Source organism: Nematostella vectensis, chromosome 9 (genome assembly GCF_932526225.1).
Source record: "Nematostella vectensis chromosome 9, jaNemVect1.1, whole genome shotgun sequence".
Taxonomy (NCBI): domain Eukaryota; kingdom Metazoa; phylum Cnidaria; class Anthozoa; order Actiniaria; family Edwardsiidae; genus Nematostella; species Nematostella vectensis.
The window spans coordinates 16,657,046-16,673,858 of NC_064042.1; the positions used below are offsets into that span (position 1 = coordinate 16,657,046).

Consider the following 16,813-nt stretch of genomic DNA (forward strand, 5'->3'; position numbering starts at 1 on the left):
TTGTGGTGTTTTTGTCAAACCGGTCATAGAGTCATTCGTTTTCAAAAGAAAAAATATGCCCCGTTTGAGGATCGAACTCACGACATTCAGATTTCTACATTCGATTATGATATTGACGCGCCGCCTACTGCGCTAATGAGGCCAACCTGAGAAATGTGTCTTCTCTATGTGTGTTTGTGGTGTTTTGTCAAACCGGTCATAGAGTCATTCGTTTTCAAAAGAAAAAAAATATGCCCCGTGTGAGGATCGAACTCATGACCTTCAGATTTCTACATTTGATTATGAGACTGGCGCGCTGCCTACTGCGCTAACGAGGCTAACATGAGAAATGTGTCTTCTCTATGCGTGTTTGTGGTGTTTTCGTCAAACCGGTCATAGAGTCATTCGTTTTCAAAAGAAAAAAAATATGCCCCGTGTGAGGATCGAACTCACGACCTTCAGATTTCTACATTTGATTATGAGACTGACGCGCTGCCTACTGCGCTAGCGAGGCCAACCTGAGAAATGTGTCTTCTCTATGCGTGTTTGTGGTATTTTCGTCAAACCGGTCATAGAGTCATACGTTTTCAAAAGAAAAAAATATGCCCCGTGTGAGGATCGAACTCACGACCTTCAGATTTCTACATTTGATTATGAGACTGACGCGCTGCCTACTGCGCTAACGAGGCCAACATGAGAAATGGGTCTTTTCTATGCGTGTTTGTGGTGCTTTCGTCAAACCGCTCATAGAGTCATTCGTTTTCAAAATAAAAAAAATATGCCCCGTTTGAGGATCGAACTCATGACCTTCAGATTTCTACATTTGATTATGAGACTGACGCTCTGTCTACTGCGCTAACGAGGCCAACATGAGAAATGCGTCTTCTCTATGTGTGTCTGTGGTGTTTTCTTCAAACCGGTCATAGAGTCATTCGTTTTGAAAAAAAAAAATGTGCCCCGTGTGATGATCGAACTCACGACCTTCAGATTTCTAGATTTGATTATGAGACTGACGCGCTGCCTACTGCGCTAACGATGCCAACATGAGAAAAGTCTCTTCTCTATGCGTGTTTGTTGTGTTTTTTTTGTCAAACCGCTCAAAGAGTCATTCGTTTTCAAAAGAAAAAAAATGTGCCCCGTGTGAGGATCGAACTCACGACCTTCAGATTTCTAGATTTGATTATGAGATTGACGCGCTGCCTACTGCGCTAACGAGGCCAACCTGAAAAATGTGTCTTCTCTATGCGTGTTTGTGGTGTTTTCGTCAAACCGGTCATAGAGTCATTCGTTTTCAATAGAAAAAATATGCCCTGTGTGAGGATCGAACTCACGAAGCTTCATATTTCTAAATCAGATTATGAGACTGACGCGCTGCCTACTGCGCTAACAAGGCTAACATAAGTAATGTGTCTTCTCTATGCGTGTTTGTTGTGTTTTTTGTCAAACCGCTCATAGAGTCATTCGTTTTCAAAAGAAAAAAAATGTGCCCCTTGTGAGGATCGAACTCACGACCTTCAGATTTCTAGATTTGATTATGAGACTGACGCGCTGCCTATTGCGCTAACGACGCCTACATGGGAAATGTGCCTTTTCTATTAGTGTTTGTGGTGTTTTCGTCAAACCGGTCATAGAGTCTTTCGTTTTCAAAAGAAAAAATATGCCCCGTGTGAGGATCGAGCTCACGACCTTCAGATTTCTACATTTGATTATGAGACTGACGCGCTGCCTACTGCGCTAACGAGGCCAACATAAGAAATGCGTCTTTTCTATGCGTGTTTGTGGTGTTTTCGTCAAACCGCTCATAGAGTCATTTGTTTTCAAAAGAGAAAAATATGCCCCGCGTGAGGATCGAACTCAAGACCTTCAGATTTCTACATTCGATTATGAGACTGACGCGCTGCCTACTGCGCTAACGAGGCCAACATGAGAAAAGTGTATTCTCTATGCGTGTTTGTGGTGTTTTTTTGTCAAACCGGTCATAGAGTCAATCGTTTTCAAAAGAATAAAATATGCCCCGTGTGAGGATCGAACTCACGACCTTCAGATTTCTACATTTGATTATGAGACTGACACGCTGCCTACTGCGCTAGCGAGGCCAACCTGAGAAATGTGTCTTCTCTATACGTGTTTGTGGTGTTTTTGTCAAACCGGTCATAGAGTCATTCGTTTTCAAAAGAAAAAAAATATTCCCCGTGTGAGGATCGAACTCACGACCTTCAGATTTCTAGATTTGAGTATGAGACTGACGCGCTACCTACTGCGCTAACGAGGCCAACATGAGAAAAGTGTCTTCTCTATGCGTGTTTGTTGTGTTTTTTGTCAAACCGCTCATAGAGTCATTCGTTTTCAAAAGAAAAAAAAATGTGCCCCGTGTGAGGATCGAACTCACGACCTTCAGATTTCTAGATTTGATTATGATACTGACGCGCTTCCTACTGCGCTAACAAGGCCAACATAAGAAATGTGTCTTCTCTATGCGTGTTTGTGGTGTTTTCGTCAAACCGGTCATAGAGTCATTCGTTTTCAAAAGAAAAAATATGCCCCGTTTGAGGATCGAACTCACGACATTCAGATTTCTACATTCGATTCTGATATTGACGCGCCGCCTACTGCGCTAACGAGGCCAACCTGAAAAATGTGTCTTCTCTATGCGTGTTTGTGGTGTTTTCGTCAAACCGGTCATAGAGTCATTCGTTTTCAAAAGAAAAGAAATATGCCCCGTGTGAGGATCGAACTCACGACCTTCAGATTTCTACATTTGATTATGAGACTGACGCGCTGCCTACTGCGCTAACGAGGCTAACATGAGAAATGTGTCTTCTCTATGCGTGTTTGTGGTGTTTTCGTCAAACCGGTCATAGAGTCATTCGTTTTCAAAAGAAAAAAATATGCCCCGTCTAAGGATCGAACTCACGACATTCAGATTTCTACATTCGATTGTGATACTGACGCGCTGCCTACTGCGCTAACGAGGCCAACATGAGAAAAGTGTCTTCTCTATGCGTGTTTGTTTTGTTTTTTGTCAAACCGCTCATAGAGTCATTCGTTTTCAAAAGAAAAAAAATTGTGCCCCGTGTGAGGATCGAACTCACGACCTTCAGATTTCTAGATTTGATTATGAGACTGACGCGCTGCCTATTGCGCTAACGACGCCTACATGGGAAATGTGCCTTTTCTATTCGTGTTTGTGGTGTTTTCGTCAAACCGGTCATAGAGTCTTTCGTTTTCAAAAGAAAAAATATGCCCCGTCTGAGGATTGAGCTCACGACCTTAAGATTTCTACATTTGATTATGAGACTGACGCGCTGCCTACTGCGCTAACGAGGCCAACCTGAGAAATGTGTCTTCTCTATACGTGTTTGTGGTGTTTTTGTCAAACCGGTCATAGAGTCATTCGTTTTCAAAAGAAAAAAAATATTCCCCGTGTGAGGATCGAACTCACGACCTTCAGATTTCTAGATTTGAGTATGAGACTGACGCGCTACCTACTGCGCTAACGAGGCCAACATGAGAAAAGTGTCTTCTCTATGCGTGTTTGTTGTGTTTTTTGTCAAACCGCTCATAGAGTCATTCGTTTTCAAAAGAAAAAAAAATGTGCCCCGTGTGAGGATCGAACTCACGACCTTCAGATTTCTAGATTTGATTATGATACTGACGCGCTTCCTACTGCGCTAACAAGGCCAACATAAGAAATGTGTCTTCTCTATGCGTGTTTGTTGTGTTTTCGTCAAACCGGTCATAGAGTCATTCGTTTTCAAAAGAAAAAATATGCCCCGTTTGAGGATCGAACTCACGACATTCAGATTTCTACATTCGATTCTGATATTGACGCGCCGCCTACTGCGCTAACGAGGCCAACCAGAAAAATGTGTCTTCTCTATGCGTGTTTGTGGTGTTTTCGTCAAACCGGTCATAGAGTCATTCGTTTTCAAAAGAAAAGAAATATGCCCCGTGTGAGGATCGAACTCACGACCTTCAGATTTCTACATTTGATTATGAGACTGACGCGCTGCCTACTGCGCTAACGAGGCTAACATGAGAAATGTGTCTTCTCTATGCGTGTTTGTGGTGTTTTCGTCAAACCGGTCATAGAGTCATTCGTTTTCAAAAGAAAAAAATATGCCCCGTCTAAGGATCGAACTCACGACATTCAGATTTCTACATTCGATTGTGATACTGACGCGCTGCCTACTGCGCTAACGAGGCCAACATGAGAAAAGTGTCTTCTCTATGCGTGTTTGTTGTGTTTTTTGTCAAACCGCTCATAGAGTCATTCGTTTTCAAAAGAAAAAAAATTGTGCCCCGTGTGAGGATCGAACTCACGACCTTCAGATTTCTAGATTTGATTATGAGACTGACGCGCTGCCTATTGCGCTAACGACGCCTACATGGGAAATGTGCCTTTTCTATTCGTGTTTGTGGTGTTTTCGTCAAACCGGTCATAGAGTCTTTCGTTTTCAAAAGAAAAAAATATGCCCCGTCTGAGGATTGAGCTCACGACCTTAAGATTTCTACATTTGATTATGAGACTGACGCGCTGCCTACTGCGCTAACGAGGCCAACCTGAAAAATGTGTCTTCTCTATGCGTGTTTGTGGTGTTTTCGTCAAACCGGTCATAGAGTCATTCGTTTTCAATAGAAAAAAATATGCCCTGTGTGAGGATCGAACTCACGAAGCTTCATATTTCTAAATCAGATTATGAGACTGACGCGCTGCCTACTGCGCTAACGAGGCTAACATAAGTAATGTGTCTTCTCTATGCGTGTTTGTGGTGTTTTCGTCAAACCAGTCATAGAGTCATTCGTTTTCAAAAGAAAAAAATATGCCCCGTCTGAGGATCGAACTCACGACATTCAGATTTCTACATTCGATTATGAGACTGACGCGCTGCCTACTGCGCTAACGAGGCCAACATGAGAAATGCGTCTTTTCTATGCGTGTTTGTGGTGTTTTCGTCAAACCGGTCATAGAGTCTTTCGTTTTCAAAAGAAAAAATATGCCCCGTGTGAGGATCGAACTCACAACATTAAGATTTCTACATTCGATTATGATATTGACGCTCCGCCTACTGCGCTAACGAGGCCAACATGAAAAATATGTCTTCTCTATGCGTGTTTGTGGTGTTTTCGTCAAACCGGTCATAGAGTCATTCGTTTTCAAAAGAAAAAAAATATGCCCCGTGTGAGGATCGAACTCACGACCTTCAGATTTCTACATTTGATTATGAGACTGACGCGCTGCCTACTGCGCTAACGAGGCTAACATGAGAAATGTGTCTTCTCTATGCGTGTTTGTGGTGTTTTCGTCAAACCGGTCATAGAGTCATTAGTTTTCAAAAGAAAAAAATATGCCCCGTCTGAGGATCGAACTCACAACATTCAGATTTCTACATTCGATTATGATACTGACGCGCTGCCTACTGCGCTAACGAGGCCAACATGAGAAAAGTGTCTTCTCTATGCGTGTTTGTTGTGTTTTTTGTCAAACCGCTCATAGAGTCATTCGTTTTCAAAAGAAAAAAAATGTGCCCCTTGTGAGGATCGAACTCACGACCTTCAGATTTCTAGATTTGATTATGAGACTGACGCGCTGCCTACTGCGCTAACGAGGCCAACATGAGAAATGCGTCTTTTCTATGCGTGTTTGTGGTGTTTTCGTCAAACCGCTCATAGAGTCATTTGTTTTCAAAAGAGAAAAATATGCCCCGCGTGAGGATCGAACTCAAGACCTTCAGATTTCTACATTCGATTATGAGACTGACGCGCTGCCTACTGCGCTAACAAGGCCAACATGAGAAAAGTGTATTCTCTATGCGTGTTTGTGGTGTTTTTTTGTCAAACCGGTCATAGAGTCAATCGTTTTCAAAAGAATAGAATATGCCCCGTGTGAGGATCGAACTCACGACCTTCAGATTTCTACATTTGATTATGAGACTGACACGCTGCCTACTGCGCTAGCGAGGCCAACCTGAGAAATGTGTCTTCTCTATACGTGTTTGTGGTGTTTTCGTCAAACCGGTCATAGAGTCATTCGTTTTCAAAAGAAAAAAAATATGCCCCGTATGAGGATCGAACTCACGACCTTCAGATTTCTAGATTTGAGTATGAGACTGACGCGCTACCTACTACGCTAACGAGGCCAACATGAGAAAAGTGTCTTCTCTATGCGTGTTTGTTGTCTTTTTTGTCAAACCGGTCATAGAGTCATTCGTTTTCAAAAGAAAAAAAATATGCCCCGTGTGAGGATCGAACTCACGACCTTCAGATTTCTAGATTTGAGTATGAGACTGACGCGCTGCCTACTGCGCTAACGAGGCCAACATGAGAAAAGTATCTTCTCTATGCGTGTTTGTTGTGTTTTTTGTTTAACCGCTCATAGAGTCATTCGTTTTCAAAAGAAAAAAAAATGTGCCCCGTGTGAGGATCAAACTCAAGACTTTCAGATTTCTACATTTGATTATGAGACTGACGCGCTGCCTATTGCGCTAACGACGCCTACATGGGAAATGTGCCTTTTCTATGCGTGTTTGTGGTGCTTTCGTCAAAACGGTCATAGAGTCTTTCGTTTTCAAAAGAAAAAATATGCCCCGTCTGAGGATTGAACTCACAACATTAAGATTTCTACATTCGATTATGATATTGACGCTCCGCCTACTGCGCTAACGAGGCCAACATGAAAAATATGTCTTCTCTATGCGTGTTTGTGGTGTTTTCGTCAAACCGGTCATAGAGTCATTCGTTTTCAAAAGAAAAAAAATATGCCCCGTGTGAGGATCGAACTCACGACCTTCAGATTTCTACATTTGATTATGAGACTGACGCGCTGCCTACTGCGCTAACGAGGCTAACATGAGAAATGTGTCTTCTCTATGCGTGTTTGTGGTGTTTTCGTCAAACCGGTCATAGAGTCATTAGTTTTCAAAAGAAAAAAATATTCCCCTGTCTGAGGATCGAACTCACAACATTCAGATTTCTACATTCGATTATGATACTGACGCGCTGCCTACTGCGCTAACGAGGCCAACATGAGAAAAGTGTCTTCTCTATGCGTGTTTGTTGTGTTTTTTGTCAAACCGCTCATAGAGTCATTCGTTTTCAAAAGAAAAAAAATGTGCCCCTTGTGAGGATCGAACTCACGACCTTCAGATTTCTAGATTTGATTATGAGACTGACGCGCTGCCTACTGCGCTAACGAGGCCAACATGAGAAATGCGTCTTTTCTATGCGTGTTTGTGGTGTTTTTGTCAAACCGCTCATAGAGTCATTTGTTTTCAAAAGAGAAAAATATGCCCCGCGTGAGGATCGAACTCAAGACCTTCAGATTTCTACATTCGATTATGAGACTGACGCGCTGCCTACTGCGCTAACGAGGCCAACATGAGAAAAGTGTATTCTCTATGCGTGTTTGTGGTGTTTTTTTGTCAAACCGGTCATAGAGTCAATCGTTTTCAAAAGAATAAAATATGCCCCGTGTGAGGATCGAACTCACGACCTTCAGATTTCTACATTTGATTATGAGACTGACGCGCTGCCTACTGCGCTAGCGAGGCCAACCTGAGAAATGTGTCTTCTCTATACGTGTTTGTGGTGTTTTCGTCAAACCGGTCATAGAGTCATTCGTTTTCAAAAGAAAAAAAATATGCCCCGTGTGAGGATCGAACTCACGACCTTCAGAATTCTAGATTTGAGTATGAGACTGAAGCGCTACCTACTGCGCTAACGAGGCCAACATGAGAAAAGTGTCTTCTCTATGCGTGTTTGTTGTGTTTTTTGTCAAACCGGTCATAGAGTCATTCGTTTTCAAAAGAAAAAAAATATGCCCCGTGTGAGGATCGAACTCACGACCTTCAGATTTCTAGATTTGAGTATGAGACTGACGCGTTGCCTACTGCGCTAACGAGGCCAACATGAGAAAAGTATCTTCTCTATGCGTGTTTGTTGTGTTTTTTGTTTAACCGCTCATAGAGTCATTCGTTTTCAAAAGAAAAAAAAATGTGCCCCGTGTGAGGATCAAACTCACGACTTTCAGATTTCTAGATTTGATTATGAGACTGACGCGCTGCCTATTGCGCTAACGACGCCTACATGGGAAATGTGCCTTTTCTATGCGTGTTTGTGGTGCTTTCGTCAAAACGGTCATAGAGTCTTTCGTTTTCAAAAGAAAAAATATGCCCCGTGTGAGGATCGAACTCACGACATTCAGATTTCTACATTCGATTATGATACTGACGCGCCGCCTACTGCGCTAACAAGTCCAACATGAGAAATGTGTCTTCTCTATGCGTGTTTGTGGTGTTTTCGTCAAACCGGTCATAGAGTCATTCGTTTTCAAAAGAAAAAAAATATGCCCCGTGTGAGGATCGAACTCAAGACCTTCAGATTTCTAGATTTGATTATGATACTGACGCGCTTCCTACTGCGCTAACAAGGCCAACATAAGAAATGTGTCTTCTCTATGCGTGTTTGTGGTGTTTTCGTCAAACCTGTCATAGAGTCATTCGTTTTCAAAAGAAAAAAATATGCCCCGTGTGAGGATCGATCTCACGACCTTCAGATTTCTACATTTGATTATGAGACTGACGCGCTGCCTACTGCGCTAACGAGGCCAACATGAGAAAAGTCTCTTCTCTATGCGTGTTTGTTGTGTTGTTTGTCAAACCGCTCATAGAGTCATTCGTTTTCAAAAGAAAAAAAAACATGTGCCCCGTGTGAGGATCGAACTCACGACCTTCAGATTTCTAGATTTGATTATGATACTGACGCGCTTCCTACTGCGCTAACAATGCCAACATTAGAAATGTGTCTTCTCTATGCGTGTTTGTGGTGTTTTTGTCAAACCGGTCATAGAGTCATTCGTTTTCAAAAGAAAAAAATATGCCCCGTGTGAGGATCGATCTCATGACCTTCAGATTTCTAAATTTGATTATGAGACTGACGCGCTGCCTACTGCGCTAACGAGGCTAACATGAGAAATGTGTCTTCTCTATGCGTGTTTGTGGTGTTTTCGTCAAACCGGTCATAGAGTCATTAGTTTTCAAAAGAAAAAAATATGCCCCGTCTGAGGATCGAACTCACGACATTCAGATTTCTACATTCGATTATGATACTGACGCGCTGCCTACTGCGCTAACGAGGCCAACATGAGAAAAGTGTCTTCTCTATGCGTGTTTGTTGTGTTTTTTGTCAAACCGCTCATAGAGTCATTCGTTTTCAAAAGAAAAAAAATGTGCCCCTTGTGAGGATCGAACTCACGACCTTCAGATTTCTAGATTTGATTATGAGACTGACGCGCTGCCTATTGCGCTAACGACGCCTACATGGGAAATGTGCCTTTTCTATTCGTGTTTGTGGTGTTTTTGTCAAACCGGTCATAGAGTCTTTCGTTTTCAAAAGAAAAAATATGCCCCGTGTGAGGATCGAGCTCACGACCTTCAGATTTCTACATTTGATTATGAGACTGACGCGCTGCCTACTGCGCTAACGAGGCCAACTTGAGAAATGCGTCTTTTCTATGCGTGTTTGTGGTGTTTTCGTCAAACCGCTCATAGAGTCATTTGTTTTCAAAAGAGAAAAATATGCCCCGCGTGAGGATCGAACTCAAGACCTTCAGATTTCTACATTCGATTATGAGACTGACGCGCTGCCTACTGCGCTAACGAGGCCAACATGAGAAAAGTGTATTCTCTATGCGTGTTTGTGGTGTTTTTTTGTCAAACCGGTCATAGAGTCAATCGTTTTCAAAAGAATAAAATATGCCCCGTGTGAGGATCGAACTCACGACCTTCAGATTTCTACATTTGATTATGAGACTGACACGCTGCCTACTGCGCTAGCGATGCCAACCTGAGAAATGTGTCTTCTCTATACGTGTTTGTGGTGTTTTTGTCAAACCGGTCATAGAGTCATTCGTTTTCAAAAGAAAAAAAATATTCCCCGTGTGAGGATCGAACTCACGACCTTCAGATTTCTAGATTTGAGTATGAGACTGACGCGCTACCTACTGCGCTAACGAGGCCAACATGAGAAAAGTGTCTTCTCTATGCGTGTTTGTTGTGTTTTTTGTCAAACCGCTCATAGAGTCATTCGTTTTCAAAAGAAAAAAAATGTGCCCCGTGTGAGGATCGAACTCACGACCTTCAGATTTCGAGATTTGATTATGATACTGACGCGCTTCCTACTGCGCTAACAAGGCCAACATAAGAAATGTGTCTTCTCTATGCGTGTTTGTGGTGTTTTCGTCAAACCGGTCATAGAGTCACTCGTTTTCAAAAGAAAAAATATGCCCCGTTTGAGGATCGAACTCACGACATTCAGATTTCTACATTCGATTCTGATATTGACGCGCCGCCTACTGCGCTAACGAGGCCAACCTGAAAAATGTGTCTTCTCTATGCGTGTTTGTGGTGATTTCGTCAAACCGGTCATAGAGTCATTCGTTTTCAAAATAAAAGAAATATGCCCCGTGTGAGGATCGAACTCACGACCTTCAGATTTCTACATTTGATTATGAGACTGACGCGCTGCCTACTGCGCTAACGAGGCTAACATGAGAAATGTGTCTTCTCTATGCGTGTTTGTGGTGTTTTCGTCAAACCGGTCATAGAGTCATTTGTTTTCAAAAGAAAAAAATATGCCCCGTCTAAGGATCGAACTCACGACCTTCAGATTTCTACATTCGATTGTGATACTGACGCGCTGCCTACTGCGCTAACGAGGCCAACATGAGAAAAGTGTCTTCTCTATGCGTGTTTGTTGTGTTTTTTGTCAAACCGCTCATAGAGTCATTCGTTTTCAAAAGAAAAAAAATTGTGCCCCGTGTGAGGATCGAACTCACGACCTTCAGATTTCTAGATTTGATTATGAGACTGACGCGCTGCCTATTGCGCTAACGACGCCTACATGGGAAAGGTGCCTTTTCTATTCGTGTTTGTGGTGTTTTCGTCAAACCGGTCATAGAGTCTTTCGTTTTCAAAAGAAAAAATATGCCCCGTCTGAGGATTGAGCTCACGACCTTAAGATTTCTACATTTGATTATGAGACTGACGCGCTGCCTACTGCGCTAACGAGGCCAACCTGAGAAATGTGTCTTCTCTATACGTGTTTGTGGTGTTTTTGTCAAACCGGTCATAGAGTCATTCGTTTTCAAAAGAAAAAAAATATTCCCCGTGTGAGGATCGAACTCACGACCTTCAGATTTCTAGATTTGAGTATGAGACTGACGCGCTACCTACTGCGCTAACGAGGCCAACCTGAAAAATGTGTCTTCTCTATGCGTGTTTGTGGTGTTTTCGTCAAACCGGTCATAGAGTCATTCGTTTTCAAAAGAAAAGAAATATGCCCCGTGTGAGGATCGAACTCACGACCTTCAGATTTCTACATTTGATTATGAGACTGACGCGCTGCCTACTGCGCTAACGAGGCTAACATGAGAAATGTGTCTTCTCTATGCGTGTTTGTGGTGTTTTCGTCAAACCGGTCATAGAGTCATTCGTTTTCAAAAGAAAAAAATATGCCCCGTCTAAGGATCGAACTCACGACATTCAGATTTCTACATTCGATTGTGATACTGACGCGCTGCCTACTGCGCTAACGAGGCCAACATGAGAAAAGTGTCTTCTCTATGCGTGTTTGTTGTGTTTTTTGTCAAACCGCTCATAGAGTCATTCGTTTTCAAAAGAAAAAAAATTGTGCCCCGTGTGAGGATCGAACTCACGACCTTCAGATTTCTAGATTTGATTATGAGACTGACGCGCTGCCTATTGCGCTAACGACGCCTACATGGGAAATGTGCCTTTTCTATTCGTGTTTGTGGTGTTTTCGTCAAACCGGTCATAGAGTCTTTCGTTTTCAAAAGAAAAAATATGCCCCGTCTGAGGATTGAGCTCACGACCTTAAGATTTCTACATTTGATTATGAGACTGACGCGCTGCCTACTGCGCTAACGAGGCCAACCTGAGAAATGTGTCTTCTCTATACGTGTTTGTGGTGTTTTTGTCAAACCGGTCATAGAGTCATTCGTTTTCAAAAGAAATAAAATATTCCCCGTGTGAGGATCGAACTCACGACCTTCAGATTTCTAGATTTGAGTATGAGACTGACGCGCTACCTACTGCGCTAACGAGGCCAACATGAGAAAAGTGTCTTCTCTATGCGTGTTTGTTGTGTTTTTTGTCAAACCGCTCATAGAGTCATTCGTTTTCAAAAGAAAAAAAAATGTGCCCCGTGTGAGGATCGAACTCACGACCTTCAGATTTCTAGATTTGATTATGATACTGACGCGCTTCCTACTGCGCTAACAAGGCCAACATAAGAAATGTGTCTTCTCTATGCGTGTTTGTGGTGTTTTCGTCAAACCGGTCATAGAGTCATTCGTTTTCAAAAGAAAAAATATGCCCCGTTTGAGGATCGAACTCACGACATTCAGATTTCTACATTCGATTCTGATATTGACGCGCCGCCTACTGCGCTAACGAGGCCAACCAGAAAAATGTGTCTTCTCTATGCGTGTTTTTGGTGTTTTCGTCAAACCGGTCATAGAGTCATTCGTTTTCAAAAGAAAAGAAATATGCCCCGTGTGAGGATCGAACTCACGACCTTCAGATTTCTACATTTGATTATGAGACTGACGCGCTGCCTACTGCGCTAACGAGGCTAACATGAGAAATGTGTCTTCTCTATGCGTGTTTGTGGTGTTTTCGTCAAACCGGTCATAGAGTCATTCGTTTTCAAAAGAAAAAAAATATGCCCGTCTAAGGATCGAACTCACGACATTTAGATTTCTACATTCGATTGTGATACTGACGCGCTGCCTACTGCGCTAACGAGGCCAACATGAGAAAAGTGTCTTCTCTATGCGTGTTTGTTGTGTTTTTTGTCAAACCGCTCATAGAGTCATTCGTTTTCAAAAGAAAAAAAATTGTGCCCCGTGTGAGGATCGAACCCACGACCTTCAGATTTCTAGATTTGATTATGAGACTGACGCGCTGCCTATTGCGCTAACGACGCCTACATGGGAAATGTGCCTTTTCTATTCGTGTTTGTGGTGTTTTCGTCAAACCGGTCATAGAGTCTTTCGTTTTCAAAAGAAAAAATATGCCCCGTCTGAGGATTGAGCTCACGACCTTAAGATTTCTACATTTGATTATGAGACTGACGCGCTGCCTACTGCGCTAACGAGGCCAACATGAGAAATGCGTCTTTTTTATGCGTGTTTGTGGTGTTTTCGTCAAACCGCTCATAGAGTCATTCGTTTTCAAAAGAGAAAAATATTCGTCATTCATTTTCAAAAGAAAAAAATATGCCCCGTCTGAGGATTGCCTACTGCGATCATGATACTGACGCGCTGCCTACTGCGCTAACAAGGCCAACATGAGAAAAATGTCTTCTCTATGCGTGTTTGTTGTGTTTTTTTGTCAAACCGCTCATAGAGTCATTCGTTTTCAAAAGAAAAAAAATTGTGACCCGCGTGAGGATCAAACTCAAGACCTTCAGATTTCTACATTCGATTATGAGACTGACGCGCTGCCTACTGCGCTAACGAGGCTAACATGAGAAATGCGTCTTCTCTATGCGTGTTTGTGGTGTTTTCGTCAAACCGCTCATAGAGTCATTCGTTTACAAAAGAAAAAAAATTGTGCCCCGCGTGAGGATCGAACTCAAGACCTTCAGATTTCTACATTCGATTATGAGACTGACGCGCTGCCTACTGCGCTAACGAGGCTAACATGAGAAATGTGTCTTCTCTATGCGTGTTTGTGGTGTTTTCGTCAAACCGGTGATAGAGTCATTCGTTTTCAAAAGAAAAAAATATGCCCCGTCTGAGGATCGAACTCACGACATTCAGATTTCTACATCCGATTATGATACTGACGCGCTGCCTACTGCGCTAACGAGGCCAACATGAGAAAAGTGTCTTCTCTATGCGTGTTTGTTGTGTTTTTTGTCAAACCGCTCATAGAGTCATTCGTTTTCAAAAGAAAAAAAATTGTGCCCCGTGTGAGGATCAAACTCACGACCTTCAGATTTCTAGATTTGATTATGAGACTGACGCGCTGCCTATTGCGCTAACGACGCCTACATGGGAAATGTGCCTTTTCTATCCGTGTTTGTGGTGTTTTCGTCAAACCGGTCATAGAGTCTTTCGTTTTCAAAAGAAAACATATGCCCCGTGTGAGGATGGAGCTCACGACCTTCAGATTTCTACATTTGATTATGAGACTGACGCGCTGCTTAATGCGCTGACGAGGACTACATGGGAAATGTGTCTTCTTTCTTCGTGTTTGTGGTGTTTTCGTCAAACCTGTCATACAGTCATTCGTTTTAAACAAATATGCCCCGTGTGAGGATCGAACTCACGACCTTCAGATTTCTAAATCAGTTTATGAGACTGACGAGCTGCCTATTGCGCTAACGACGCATACATGGGAAATGTGTCTTTTCTATGCGTGTTTGTGGTGTTTTCGTCAAACCGGTCATAGAGTCATTCGTTTTCAAAGGAAAAATATGCCCCGTGTGAGGATCGAACTCACGACATTCAGATTTCTACATTCGATTATTATACTGACTCGCCGCCTACTGCGCTAACGAGCCCAACATGAGAAATGTGTCTTCTCTATGTGTATTTGTGGTGTTTTTGTCAAACCGGTCATAGAGTCATTCGTTTTCAAAAGAAAAAAATATGCCTCGTGTAAGGATCGAACTCAAGACCTTCAGATTTTTAAATCAGATTATGAGACTGACGCGCTGCCTACTGCGCTAACGAGGCCAAAATGAGAAAAGTGACTTCTCTATGCGTGTTTGTGGTGTTTTTTTTGTCAAACCGGTCATAGAGTCATTCGTTTTCAAAAGAATAAAATATGCCCCGTGTGAGGATCGAACTCACGACCTTCCGATTTCTACATTTGATTATGAGACTGACGCGCTGCATACTGCGCTAACGAGGCCAACATGAGAAATGTGTCTTCTCTATGCGTGTTTGTTGCGTTTTCAAAAGAAAAAAATATGCCCCGTGTGACGATCGAACTCACGACCTTCAGATTTCTACATTCGATTATGAGAACGACGCGCTGCCATAATTCGCTAACGAGGCCAACATGAGAAATGTGTCTTCTCTATGCGTGTTTGTGGTGTTTTCTTATAAGAGATCGAAGGCGAGAATGAGAAATGTGTCTTCTCTATGTGGGTTTGTCGTGTTTTTTTATAACCTGATAAAGTGTAATTCTTTATCAAAAGTAAAAATTATGAGAATAACGCTCCGCCTATGCGCTTACGAGGCCTACATGGGAAAATTGTCTTCTCTCTGCGTGTTTGTGGTGTTTTCGTAAAACCGGTCATAGAGTCATACATTTTCAAAGAAAAAAAATATGCCCCGTGTGAGGATAGAACTCACGACATTCAGATTTCTTAATTCGATTATGAGACTAACGCTCTGCCATATTGCGTTAACGAGGCAAACATGAGAAATGTGTCTTCTCTATTCGTGTTTGTGGTGTTTTCTTCAAACCGGTCATAGTGTCATTCATTTTCAGAACTTAAAATGTGCCCCGTGTGAGGATCAAACTCACGACCTTCAGATTTCTAAATCAGCGCTAACGAGGCCAACATGAGAATAACGCTCTGCCTATGCGCTACTAAGGCTTACATTAGAAATGTGTCTTCTCTATGCGTGTTTGTGGTGTTTTCGTTAAACCGGTCATAGATTCATTCGTTTTCAAAAGAAAAAAATATGCCCCGTGTGAGGATCGAACTCACGACCTTCAGATTTCTACATTCGATTATGAGACTGACGCGCTGCCATATTTCGCTAACGAGGCCAACATGAGAAATGTGTCTTCTCTATGCGTGTTTGTGGTGTTTTCTTATAAGAGATCGAAGGCAAGAATGAGAAATGTGTCTTCTCTATGTGGGTTTGTCGTGTTTTCTTATAACCTGTCAAAGTGTAATTCTTTATCAAAAACAAAAATTATGAGAATAACGCTCCGCCTATGCGCTAACGAGGCCAACATGAGAAATGTGTCTTCTCTATGCGTGTTTGTGGTGTTTTCGTTAAACCGGTCATAGATTCATTCGTTTTCAAAAGAAAAAAATATGCCCCGTGTGAGGATCGAACTCACGACCTTCAGATTTCTAGATTTGATTATGAGACTGACGCGCTGCCTACTGCTCTAACGAGGCCAACATGGGAAATGTGTCTTTTCTATGCGTGTTTGTGGTGTTTTCGTCAAACCGGTCATAGAGTCATTCGTTTTCAAAGGAAAAATATGCCCCGTGTGAGGATCGAACTCACGACATTCAGATTTCTACATTCGATTATTATACTGACTCGCCGCCTACTGCGCTAACGAGCCCAACATGAGAAATGTGTCTTCTCTATGTGTATTTGTGGTGTTTTTGTCAAACCGGTCATAGAGTCATTCGTTTTCAAAAGAAAAAAATATGCCTCGTGTAAGGATCGAACTCAAGACCTTCAGATTTTTAAATCAGATTATGAGACTGACGCGCTGCCTACTGCGCTAACGAGGCCAAAATGAGAAAAGTGACTTCTCTATGCGTGTTTGTGGTGTTTTTTTTGTCAAACCGGTCATAGAGTCATTCGTTTTCAAAAGAATAAAATATGCCCCGTGTGAGGATCGAACTCACGACCTTCCGATTTCTACATTTGATTATGAGACTGACGCGCTGCATACTGCGCTAACGAGGCCAACATGAGAAATGTGTCTTCTCTATGCGTGTTTGTTGCGTTTTCAAAAGAAAAAAATATGCCCCGTGTGACGATCGAACTCACGACCTTCAGATTTCTACATTCGATTATGAGAACGACGCGCTGCCATAATTC

General features: G+C 42.4%; 12 non-coding genes across 12 annotated transcripts; all 12 read right to left on the reverse strand.

Annotated features, from left to right (window-relative positions):
* Positions 1-582: 582 nt before the first annotated feature.
* On the reverse strand, positions 583-668 carry Trnam-cau. Its single transcript is given in 2 exon segments — positions 583-618; positions 632-668. It is a non-coding gene; the product is annotated as a tRNA-Met (tRNA).
* Positions 669-2,693: 2,025 nt separating this feature from the next.
* Positions 2,694-2,779, reverse strand: Trnam-cau. The gene is given in 2 exon segments: positions 2,694-2,729; positions 2,743-2,779. It is a non-coding gene; the product is annotated as a tRNA-Met (tRNA).
* Positions 2,780-3,924: 1,145 nt separating this feature from the next.
* Positions 3,925-4,010, reverse strand: Trnam-cau. Its single transcript is given in 2 exon segments — positions 3,925-3,960; positions 3,974-4,010. It is a non-coding gene; the product is annotated as a tRNA-Met (tRNA).
* Positions 4,011-5,153: 1,143 nt separating this feature from the next.
* Positions 5,154-5,239, reverse strand: Trnam-cau. Its single transcript is given in 2 exon segments — positions 5,154-5,189; positions 5,203-5,239. It is a non-coding gene; the product is annotated as a tRNA-Met (tRNA).
* Positions 5,240-6,033: 794 nt separating this feature from the next.
* Trnam-cau lies at positions 6,034-6,119 on the reverse strand. The gene is given in 2 exon segments: positions 6,034-6,069; positions 6,083-6,119. It is a non-coding gene; the product is annotated as a tRNA-Met (tRNA).
* Positions 6,120-6,210: 91 nt separating this feature from the next.
* Positions 6,211-6,296, reverse strand: Trnam-cau. Its single transcript is given in 2 exon segments — positions 6,211-6,246; positions 6,260-6,296. It is a non-coding gene; the product is annotated as a tRNA-Met (tRNA).
* Positions 6,297-6,738: 442 nt separating this feature from the next.
* On the reverse strand, positions 6,739-6,824 carry Trnam-cau. Its single transcript is given in 2 exon segments — positions 6,739-6,774; positions 6,788-6,824. It is a non-coding gene; the product is annotated as a tRNA-Met (tRNA).
* A 795-nt stretch (positions 6,825-7,619) lies between these two features.
* Trnam-cau lies at positions 7,620-7,705 on the reverse strand. The gene is given in 2 exon segments: positions 7,620-7,655; positions 7,669-7,705. It is a non-coding gene; the product is annotated as a tRNA-Met (tRNA).
* Positions 7,706-7,796: 91 nt separating this feature from the next.
* On the reverse strand, positions 7,797-7,882 carry Trnam-cau. The gene is given in 2 exon segments: positions 7,797-7,832; positions 7,846-7,882. It is a non-coding gene; the product is annotated as a tRNA-Met (tRNA).
* A 2,553-nt stretch (positions 7,883-10,435) lies between these two features.
* Positions 10,436-10,521, reverse strand: Trnam-cau. Its single transcript is given in 2 exon segments — positions 10,436-10,471; positions 10,485-10,521. It is a non-coding gene; the product is annotated as a tRNA-Met (tRNA).
* Positions 10,522-11,314: 793 nt separating this feature from the next.
* On the reverse strand, positions 11,315-11,400 carry Trnam-cau. Its single transcript is given in 2 exon segments — positions 11,315-11,350; positions 11,364-11,400. It is a non-coding gene; the product is annotated as a tRNA-Met (tRNA).
* A 1,145-nt stretch (positions 11,401-12,545) lies between these two features.
* Positions 12,546-12,631, reverse strand: Trnam-cau. Its single transcript is given in 2 exon segments — positions 12,546-12,581; positions 12,595-12,631. It is a non-coding gene; the product is annotated as a tRNA-Met (tRNA).
* Between the last annotated feature and the right edge of the window lie 4,182 nt (positions 12,632-16,813).